At 33.7% G+C, this 12181-nt stretch overlaps 2 protein-coding genes across 2 annotated transcripts in view; one reads left to right on the top strand and one right to left on the bottom strand.

The window, feature by feature from the left end:
• The window catches only part of LOC144566717 (putative 12-oxophytodienoate reductase 11), a 73700-nt gene that overhangs the window by 18775 nt on the left and 42744 nt on the right, over window positions 1–12181 (bottom strand). The window lies entirely within an intron of this gene.
• Window positions 1–12181, top strand: part of LOC144566711 (putative 12-oxophytodienoate reductase 11) — a 30892-nt gene that overhangs the window by 3393 nt on the left and 15318 nt on the right. The window lies entirely within an intron of this gene.

Below are 12181 nucleotides of genomic sequence, written 5' to 3' on the forward strand. Positions count from 1 at the left end.
TTTACAAGCTGTTGATGACAACTAAAATGAAGTTAGAATGTTATAAGTTTTTACATGTGCATAGATAAAATGATGTAGGTCATATCCAACGGTTTTATTTTGACTATTTAAGTTTTAAATTTTGAGTTATTGAAATTTTTAAATGGAGACACGACGGAGACAAAAAAATGAAGACATTTGAACCCTTATTATTTAATTAACTATTACCTATTTATATTACAATTTTTCATAAAATATTTTTTTCTTTCAAATATATGTATAATTTATTTCGAAAGTTCTTCTAAGAGTTGTCCCCGTGATGTTTATAGTCTATACCTCAAAACAGGACAAAAATTATTCCTCACTTGTCTTGTTGCCAAACAGGGGTTAAAACTTCAAATCTCTTGACTAGAAGAAATTCAGTCAGATGAAGAAAAAAGTAAAGAGATAATATTAAAAATCTTATGTAAGTTTAGAAATGAGCAACACCACTTCTCTTTCCATTGTACTGCACATACACCATCTCTTTTTATTGATGAAGCAAGCTTTAGTAACCACTTGTAGACTTAGAGGGAACAAATGACAAATGAACCAACCACTTGTAGACTATTTTGACAATTAGAAATTACCTAATTGGGCACAAATGACAGATGTCGTGCGTCCCATATTGTTTTCATTAATTACCGGCAATCATTGCATTCCCTGGAAAACAATGGAAAACAAAGAAAAACAAAGGAATACATGGAACAAGGAAAACAAATTAAGCAGTGCCAGTGCCAGTGCCAGTGCCAGTGCATCTACAATTACCGGTAATCATTGCATTTGCATTTGCATTTGATCAAACACCTTGGGTGCATAATCAAGGTCCAAGGCACTTGAACGTCACATATGGGATGGGATGATCATGATCTCCCTGTTAATAGAAAATATTTTTCGAGAAGATAACTTGTTAAAAAACTATAATCTGATGAGATCTAATCTCAAGATCAGATCCATACGAAACTAAACAAATAACACAATATAAGATATATCTAATTCAGTTGAAAAACAAAAACAAAAACAAAATAAAAAACAAAAGCAAATCAGATCGTTTAGAGTAGGGCTGTCAAAAAAGCTCGTGGCTCGCGGCTCGCTCGTGACTCGTCTCTAGCTCGCTCGTTAACAGCTCGCTCGATAGTGGACCGAGCTGTTAATGAGCCAGCTCGGCTCAGGCTCGGGCCAAAATAAACAAGCTGAGCCAAGGCCCAGCTCAGACCGAGCCAGCTCGGCTCTAAACGAGCTATACACTGTAGGCTATTCAACTCTCATTTTCTCAGCCCATTACAGATACGACCCATTTAGATTTAGGTTTAGCAGTTCAAACTCCTCTTTTCTCTCCTCTAGCGGCGCACATCTGGCTCCCAACTTCCCGACCTCCTCTCCTCTAGGCTCGCTTCGTGACTTCGCCGCTCTGACCTCCGACCTCCGTGACTTCGTTGTTCGCTTCTGGCCTCCGATCTCCCAGTTCTGATCTCCGAGGCTCTGAGCCTCCGACCTCTGACCTCCCAGTTCTGACCTCCGACGTCCGACCTCCCAGTTCTGAGCCAGCTCTGACCTCCGACCTCCCAGTTCCAGACGACAAGAGACCCTGAATTTAACAAGTAACAGCATATAACAGATCTGTTTTGCACCTTTGTTGATTCTGTGTTTTTTTCTAATTTTCTAACCATCTTTGTTAATTTTTGCACAGATATTCGATTTCTGGTAACCATCATGAAATTTAGCACCTTTGTTGATTCTGTCTCTACCTCTTTGGTAACCATCTTTTTCTCTTTTTTCTATTTTTTTTCTTTTTTCTAATTCTCTGGTACGGCTCCCTCTGTTGTCAGCTTACAAAATATCTTCTGATAGTTAATTCCAGGAAGCAATTTTTGTGCTTTGTTAGAACTAGTTTTTAGGATTACCCGTCTGTTCTTACATAGATTCCAGAATTGTTGATTAATTTGAGTCATATTTGTTGAATTTCATGAAAATTTATACAAAGATGTCTCATATTTTATATAAAACTGAGAATGGTAACATTGATTCATGCATCTATTACACTTGGCTTGTGAAGAAGGAATCAGACTTTATTACACTTAATTTGTATTTTGTTTGATAATAATTATCTTAGAATATAATTTATCATTTGCACAAATTGTTTGCTTAATGTCAAACGGGGATTAATGAAATTTGTAAGCCTTCTATGTAATGTCTAACTTTTTTTTTTTATCCAACTTTATTAGGGCATAAGCTGTTGTCTCCCAACTTGCTAGTTAATGGCGTGAAGCGAGGTGCTTCCTTGGTACCGGCCTCTATTCCGCCTCTTTTCTGTTCTCGGTTAGTTATGAGCAATCCTTCTCTTTTCTATTTGCTGATTTTGTGATTGATAAGTAGGATGTGTGTAGATTAATTTCGCATCCTTGCGCGGGTTGTTGCATTTCCCGGCTTAGATGCCTTGACTGTCTCTATGAGATTTTTCCTTGATTGTTGTTGTTTTTGTCTCTCTAGCTCGTGCTAGGGACTGTTTTTGTCATTTGTCAACATATATTTTATCTTTTTACTTTCTTTGTCATTTGTTAACATATGTTTTAGCTAGGTGTGATACTGATTCCTACTGCTGTGCTTTTTCAATTTTTTATTAGAAATGTTTTCACTTTTTATTGCAAATATTATTCTTATTATTTGCATCTATAATTTTCAGCTAGCTTTGACTAATATTTGTGAGCTTTGGTTAATAGGCACAAATGTCAAATACATCATCTGATGGTGCTACTGCAGCCGGCAGTAATCCAGTGATGCCGGAAAGTGCAAATAGCACAGCTAGTGGACATGCGTCAGGTTCCAATACAGATGAGGCTGGTGGGACTAAAAGGAAAAAAACTTCTGATGTTTGGGAGTATTTCAAGGTAATAGATGGTGCTAATAAGGCTGAGTGTCAATACTGCAAGCAACGCTATAAAGTAGCGGAAGGTGGAACAACCTCAACATTGTTGCGTCATGTGAAGAAATGTTCCAGAATTAAGAGATTTAAAGGTAATGATTCTGGTATGCTCCCTTTAGATGATTCTATGCTTACATCTGTAAAAGAGGGGGAGGGGGTGGACACGGGTATCGTGGATTATGGGAAGTATGATCATGCAAAAAGTAGGGAGTTACTTGCTAAGGCCCTAATTTGTCATGAGTTGCCGTTCATGTTTACTGAATACCATCGGATGAATATATTCTTGAAGTATTGCAATCCGTATTATCAAACAGTGAGTAGGAACACTATTAAGAAAGAGTGTCTAAAAGTGTATGAGAATAAGAAAGACAATGTTAAAAAGGTTTTTCAAATTGTTGATAGGATTTCAATTACTAGTGATTGTTGGACTTCCAATCAAACAATTGGTTATATGTGTTTAACGGCACATTACATAGATAAGTCATGGAAGTTGCAAAAGCGGATAATTAGCTTTAACGAGTTGTCACCACCTCACAGTGGTGAAGCAATAGCTGATGCAATTATGGAATCGTTAGGGAAGTGGGGCATTGAGGATAAGATTGGAACTATAACTTTAGATAATGCCGGTAACAATGATAGGGCAGCAGCAATTATGAAGTTGAATTTTAATGCTCGGAATAAGTTGCATTTCAAAGGGTTTTTTTTTCATATTAGATGTTGTGCACATATCTTGAATCTGGTTGTTCAAGATGGGCTTAGCAAGATTGATAAATGTCTAACCAAAATTAGAGAAGGGGTTAAGTACCTTAAGAAGTCACCGGGACGGCTTCTAAAATTTGGGGAACATGCAAAGCGGGTAGGTATAATCACATCTCGGTCTTTGTGCATTGATGTCAAAACAAGGTGGAACTCAACCCACCGAATGCTTAAATCAGCCCTTTATTACAAAAATGCCTTCAATGGCTATGCTGATCGAGATTCTAGTTTTAGTGAGTGGGTTCCCGATGATTCTGAATGGGACAAGGCAGAAAAGGTTTGTAAATTACTTGAGGTTTTTGTCCAAGCCACAAAGATTTATTCGGGCACATCTTACCCTACCTCAAATCTATTTTTAGCTGAGATGCTTAATGTGAAAAAGGCAATATGTGATGCCTACTTTGATGAGGATGATTTCACACGAGAGATGAGCTTTGCCATGTACACAAAGTTTGAGAAATATTGGGGGGAAGTTAATGTGTTAATGGCAGTGGCTGCCATTCTTGATCCAAGATTGAAGACCCTCTCAATTAAGTTCTGTTATAAGAGGTTGTACCCTGAAGTTGAGGTTGATTCACGTGTTAATGATGTGTTGGAAAAGATGCGAGCTATATACGAGATTTATGCGAATGAGCATGCGACCTCTACTCCATCGAGTAAATACTTGAACTTTTTAAATGTTAAATTTTGCATTGTTTAAAGTTTCACTTTTTTTATGTTAATCCTTGAAATTTTACTGATAGGTTCTGGTGCTTCAGCTGCATCAAGTAGTGTTGCCAGTGGTAATGAGGATACTGATATGTGGCGTTTTGTACAATCCACATGGAATGAAAGCCAATCTACTTCAGATCTGGAAAACTATCTAAAAGAGGATGTTTTTCAGCATAGGCTTCATACACCCTTCGATATATTGAAATGGTGGCAGGTACATGCAGGGAGATACCCCATTTTAAGCAAACTAGCAAGAGATACTCTTACCATTCCAATCTCAACGGTCGCATCCGAGTCGGCCTTTAGTGCTGGTGGTCGTGTTTTAGATGATTATAGAAGTTCTCTTACGAAGGATACAGTTGAGATGTTAGTTTGTGGGGGTGATTGGATTAGAGCAGGCACAAAGGCCGAATTGCAAACTTTTCAAGTGAGTTATTCATTCTTTTAATTTAAGTTGCTGTTTTAGCTTGTATTAATATATCTAATGTATAACATATTGAATTTTTAAATTTCAGCAAGCTGCAAGTGTGGAGGAGAGTTTGGAAATTCAGTTTCCAATGTCAAATCTTAGTATTAATTGATCTCAATCCTTACAATTTACGAGTGAGTTGAATACTTTCAATTATGCTTGTATGAAATTATACAAAAATGTCTCTTATTCCTATGTTAATTAATTGTTTGTGTATTTTCAGCAAGTTTTAAATGTGCGGGGCTGATACTTGCATGGCTGTTGGTGTTCTTCTTGGCTTGGTTGTTGACTACTTGATTAGTAATTTAATTTTGTGGTATTTTGGCTTGGATGTTGGCATGTTGCCTTTTTGTTCTATCTTCTAAATTAATTAGTTGTGTGAATTTATGTTATTTGATGTGGATTCATATAAATTTATGTTATTTTCTATGAATTTATGCTCATTTCAATATATTTTTTCTTTATTTTGTTATTACATTGCTTTTAAGGCTGTTTTAAAGCTGATTTAATTTAGAGAGTACATATGATGTATTGGGTACACGTATAAATCATTAGAAATAGCCTTTATAAATCATTAGAAATAGCCTTTGTATAATAGCAGAGCAGCCCAATAAAGCAGCAAAGCAGCCCAATAAAGCCCAGTGAGTCAGCTCGTCAGCTCGTCAGCTCGCGAGCTAGCTCGGGCTGGCTCGTCACAAGCTGAGCCAAGACTTTTGGCTCGGGACCCCTAGGTCCAGCTCGCTCGGTCCAGGCTCGGGCCAGAATTAATGAGCTGAGCCAAGGCCCAGCTCGGCCCGAGCCAGCTCGTTTACAGCCCTAGTTTAGAGGAGAGGACAGGAGACGATAGAGAAGAAAGAGAGGCGCACGGGCGGATTTGAAATTTCGGATTAGGCGGAAGGAAGCAATTCGTCGGAAGGAAGTTGATTAGATCGATGCGATTTTAGATGGACGGATAGGATGCTCCCATAGAGGGGACGATCCGTGGGAACTTGTGAGAACCAATCAGAAGATAGGGCACGGATCGACATTAATCAGATGTAATGAGCGGGAAAGGGAAAATATATTTTTGGAAATTCTGCAGTGCAACGCATAAACATGTTTTGATTTTATAAACGCTAGCTGTGCTGTATGAAGCCAAAACTGCTCTGTTAAAATCTTTAACCCAAAGGAAGGATACAGACTCCTGAATTTGATACCCGGAAGCAAATTTAATTGAAAGATAACAATCTTAATTAATGTAATTATTAAAAGTGATTCTTTGCTTAGATGGAAAAAAGAATTTATTTGAAAGATTATAATCAGATGTATTAATATTATATATGATACCACTCCCTGAAACGGAGTGATCCGAGTTTTTTAAAAATACTCAAATTTATAAATATTTTATTATAAATAACCACATTTTTGTCAAAATTTTATTTTTGCCCAAACCGTACAGATTATTTACGGTTTCAATTAAAAATTCAAACTGTAAATATTCCTTACGGTTTGATTTTTTTTTTTTTGATTTAAAAATTCGGACCGTATATAATATTTACGGTTTGAATTTTTTTTTTTTTAGCCCAACTTTGCACCTCTAGTTAACATATCAAAACACCTTCAAAATTCATGAAAATTTACCGACATGCATTCTTGACTTCATAGAACAAGACTGTAAAGTTTCATACAAAATCTCAAAACAGATCGTGAGATATCGGCTCTCAAAAATTGCCCGAACTGCTGAAGGAGTGCTTTTGAGCCGAAATTTGCACCTCTAATTAACATATCAAAACACCTTAAAAAATTATGAAAATTTACCGACATTCATTCTTGAGTTCATAGAACAAGACTGTCAAGTTTCATACAAGATCTCAAAACAGATCGTGAGATATCGGCTCTCAAATATTGCCCGAACTGCTGAATGAGTGCTTCTGAGCCCAAATTTGCACCTCTGATTAACATATCAAAACACCTTAAAAAATCATGAAAATTTACCGACATGTATTCTTGACTTCATAGAACAAGACTGTGAAGTTTCATACAAGATCTAAAAACAGATCGTGAGATATCAGCTCTCAAAAATTGTCCGAACTGCTGAAGGAGTGCTTCTGAGCCCAAATTTGCACCTCTGATTAACATATCAAAACACCTTCAAAAATCATGAAAATTTACCGACATACATTATTGACTTTATAGAACAAGACTGTGAAGTTTCATACAATATCTCAGAACAGATCGTGAGATAATGAAACATAACAAAACTGAAAACTCAAACATAATAAAACATCACATAGCTAAACTGAACTAAAACTTAAACATAATAAAATGTAACATAGCTAAACTGAACTAAAACTATAAAAAAAAAACTTTCTATCAATGGTAATCCGAAGGGCTATATCAGTTAGGTGCTTGACAGGAAGAATGGAGGCATGTAGGCAGGACCTTGCAAGGATACCAATTAGTTTCGTTATATTTTATTATGCTTTGAGTTGAGCTATGTTATATATTGTAATCGTTCTTGGGAAGTATTTATACAACAAAAAAACACTACACTAAAACAAGAAAATTAGGAACAACAATACGACTTGTTCAATATTGGAATGAAATATAATCAGGGTTGAATGTTACATACCTCGACTCTACCTGTCAGTAGTGGAACGGAGAGGACGGTGGCCCTGTCGCCTACCTTGCATTTCATGATTTTTGAAGGTGTTTTGATATGTTAACTAGAGGTGCAAAGTTGGGCTCAGAAGCACTCCTTCAGCAGTTCGGGTAATTTTTGAGAGCCGATATCTCACGATCTGTTTCGAGATCTTGTATGAAACTTCACAGTCTTGTTCTATGAAGTCAAGAATGCATGTCGGTAAATTTTCATGATTTTTGAAGGTGTTTTGATATGTTAATCAGAGGTGCAAATTTGGGCTTAGAAGCACTCCTTTAGCAGTTCGGGTAATTTTTGAGAGCCGATATCTCACGATCTGGTTGGAGATTTTGTATGAAACTTCACAGTCTTATTCTATGAAGTCAAGAATGCATGTCGGTAAATTTTCATGATTTTTGAAGGTGTTTTGATATGTTAACCAGAGGTGCAAAGTTGGACTAAAAATAAAAAAATAAAAAATAAAATCAAACCGTAAATATTATATACGGTCCGAATTTTTAAATAAAAAAAAAATTCAAACCGTAAGTATTACTTACGGTTTGAATTTTTAATTGAAACCGTAAATAATCTGTACGGTTTGGGCAAAAATAAAATTTTGACAAAAATGTGATTATTTATAATAAAATATTTATAAATTTGGGTATTTTTAAAAAACTCGGTGGAGTGATATATGCCACGTGTCTTTAAAACAGAACATCATGCAAGCATATATAGTTAAAGAGTAAGGCTTGGGTGCTATGAATAGCATATGGCCATCCCGTGCTACGGCCTCAAAAACTTATCTTATTATCTTCAAACTTCGATTTAAATAGCTCAATAAATTGGCTATATAATAAACTTGTAAAATACTAATTTTTACTTTTTTTGGAACTTTTTTACTATTTATTATGATTTATGAAAGATGGCCAAAAATGACCTATTCATTTTTTGTCATCTTTCATAAATCATAATAAATAGTAAAAAAACTCCAAAAATAATAAAAGTTAGTATTCTACAAGTTTATTATATAACCAATTTATTGAGCTATTTAAATCGAAGTTTGAAGGTTATACGATAAGTTTTTGAGGCCGTAGCACGGGATGACCTTATGCTATCCATAGCATCCAAGCCTTACTCATAGTTAAAACCTCTTAATTATAAATATTTATCAGAATTTTTTAATTGAATTTTAAATAGTACTTTTTACATGAAACTGTGACACGTGCCAAATAAATTAAATTAGTTGTCGTAATCATGCAGATTAAACTTAATTTTGAGGGTTAATATTGGAGAAATTAAATTAGAAAATTAACGAGTGACCATGCATGCACGAGTTGATCGATGAGTTCACAAGATTCGCGAATTAAATCCGAATACTTTGGTTTTTTGGTGATGTCGAACCGAACGCCGAATAATTCGCAAATTTTACAAAATTTTTCCGAATTTTACGAATTTTTCCTGAATTTTGCGAATTATTCGCGAATTTTTTCCGAATTTTTCAAAGAACATTTTTTTTTGGTTTTTTTTTTCTTTTGCTGTCTTACAGAATTGAGATCTCTAGTCCAGATAATTCCAAATCATTCCCGAATTATAACCAAATTATTCCCGAATCACGAATTTTTGAACTCGCCGAACCAAACCCGAATAATTCATTTGTCACTATGATGAGCACCACATCATCTGATGCACTTGATTAATGTACATTTTTTGTTTTTCTATATTTATTTCTTTCTTTATATGTAAATTGATAGCCAATTTTTTTTCAAGAAAGTACAATAATATATAATATTCTCACAAAAATTTAATAATTTTCTTTTATCCCCTTTTATTTGTTTGACATTTTATTTAATTATTTAAACATTTAAATTGACAAATATACTCTTTCTATTTAAACTTAGTTCTATTTATAAACCTCATGAGACATCATCATCTACTTAAATCAAACAGCCTGAGTTATATTAACTTGGTTTTTTTTGTCAGTTTAATTTTTATTATAACAAAATAAAATATTAAATACATTATAAAGAAAGAAAAAAGAAAAAAAAATTTTGAGGATATTGAATATTATTATGGTTTTTTTATATGAGTACACTAAATAGATTTTCCAAATAATTTCAAAGCTCCAAGAGAATACTTGCGTGAATTGAAAATGTGTCATCATAATAATTTCAAAGCTCCAACCCTATAATTTTTTTCTTTCAAATATATGTATAATTTATTTCGAAAGTTCTTCCAATAGTTGCTAGATGTCCCTCTCATGTTTACAGTTTATACCTCATAAAATTTGAGGATAAAACAAGACAAAACTTATTCCGGAATTATTCCTCATTTGTCTTGTTGCCAAACAGGGGATAAAACTTCAAATCTTTTAACTCGAAGAAATTGAGTCAGATGAAGAAAAAAAGTAAAGAGATAATGTCAAAAATCTTATGTAAGTTTAGTAATGAGCAATTATTTTCCTTTTTCAACGTCAATCACAGCCAAGGAGTTACAAAAATTGATTGCAGCTTATTCCCAAATTGGATGAGATAAGGGCCTGTTAGATGGCCCATGAATAATAAATTTTTTGAAAATTTAGGGGGAACGAAATTTATATCTTAAAGTATGTTTGATGGTCTTTTTACAAATGAAAAATAAATAGCCTAAAAAATGCACGAGAATCAAATTAGTGCACAAATTCATGAAAAAAGAATCCAAAGTTGAACTTAAATTTTATATTTCATATGCCATATCTTGTTCATTCTCTTATTACATTATTATTTATTACATGTTATCAATTTTGTTTTTTATATTCATCTTTAGACAAGCGCACTTTTTATTTCTTTAATTTAATTATTAAATAGTAAATTATTTTTTTCACCTTTACTCGCAACGTTTATTTTTTACACTTTTATTTTTTATTTTCCTTAATATTTATATGTTAATTATTAGACTTTATATTATTAAAAAATTGATCAGAAATTATTAATAACTATTAATAAAAAAAATAACCCCCTAAAAAGTTTTTCAAATAGAAACATACATTTTTTATCTGAATATCTTTTTGTTTATTCAGATGTAATCCTGTAAAATATGATACTGTAACTTTATCTTGTGCAGCATAATGAAAACCTACTGTCAGTTTGGAAAAAAGAAAAAAAATTACACTACAAAAAGGGGAGGTAGCACAGTTGGTTAGGAAAAAGTCCTAGAACTGTTATACCCAAGGGTCGAAAGTTCAATTTCTCCTCACGACTTCGTAACTTTTACAAAGGTTTTCAAAACAAAAAAGAAAAAAATTACACTACAAAAAAAATACAAAAAGATGAATCTTACTGCCATATTACACTACAAAAAATTGTCCATGGAACTAGAATCTCGGTTTTTGTTATGACAAAACAGGTGCAGAAATAATTATTAGAAAACACACCAGTAGTGATTAGGCAAGCATAAGAGGAGTGGAAACATTACCTTCTCAATATATGAACGAACCAGAAAGATCAATGAGTGTCAGATTCACAACTGCCATTGTTTCAAAAAGTTTATTAGAATACATGAAGGAATAAGCTGTGATTCATACTGCCATTGCACCAATTTGGAATTATTAACTACTCAATAAACATTACATGTCAGATCTCAATAAACAATACACTTAAATTAATTGGAACATGAGAGATTGCTTTGGATCGACCGGTCTCAAGAGGTTCACATGAGCACAACAAAGGTTCACACGTTCAAATCGTAAAAAGTGTAATGAGAGCACCATGAATTATTAAGTAAAATAAGAAACTAGTACCCACAATATATTTTCCATTAATTACAAACAAGGTGTATGGAAATTAACCAACTCCTAAAGTCCACAACACATGTACCAATTGCAGTGCTAGAATTAGAGAATAATAAGCAATTATTGTTAAACTAGTGAGCATATTCATTGAATCTATAAAAAACTTCTACCTCAGGTTTTGGCCGATTTTGACACAACTTGAAATAACAAAAATTAACGAGGGGAAGGCAGAGAAGAGGTATAATAAGTCAAATTTTTCTATTATCATGTATTAAGCTAGTTTTATAATTGTTCGACACACATAGCATTGTACAGTTCCTTGATAACTTAGGGGCTGTTTTTGCAAATTTTAAGTGTCAACAAATCTCACATAGGTTCAGAGTGAAGTAACCTGTACTCAGAAAGTGTATGTGTCAATTTTTAGACATATACGCTGATCTAAGACTCAAAGAAGCAAAAATGTGAAAAGAAAATAAAACTCACAACAATGATTGCAACCATTATTTTTGCCTAGAACCGATTTAATAAAAATCTGCCCAGCCCAAATTCAAATAGAAAACAAGGTTAACCAGACCTATTTAAACTTTAAATTTGTAGCTTAGTCCTCCTGACAAGGGGTAATTACATATTTACAAGTCAAACCCTGGAGCTTAAGGAAAATTTTAAGCCAATCTTGGCAGACTGAGTACTGTACCAGTACGCATCCAGTTTCTGGTACAGGTGAATAACCTAAGCATCACAATTAATTCAAATCTATACAAAGTTTAAATTTAAATGTCAACAACGTAGAGAGTACTATTAAATTCTTGCATTTTATTCAAGAGGATCCAATCTCCTCTATTAATCAAGTTCTCTATATTATCATATATTCTAAATTAAGTACACACAAAATTATTGTTGAACATCTAATTTCCAGTT

Source organism: Carex rostrata, chromosome 15 (assembly GCF_964058835.1).
Source record: "Carex rostrata chromosome 15, lpCarRost1.2, whole genome shotgun sequence".
Classification (NCBI taxonomy): Eukaryota; Viridiplantae; Streptophyta; class Magnoliopsida; order Poales; family Cyperaceae; genus Carex; species Carex rostrata.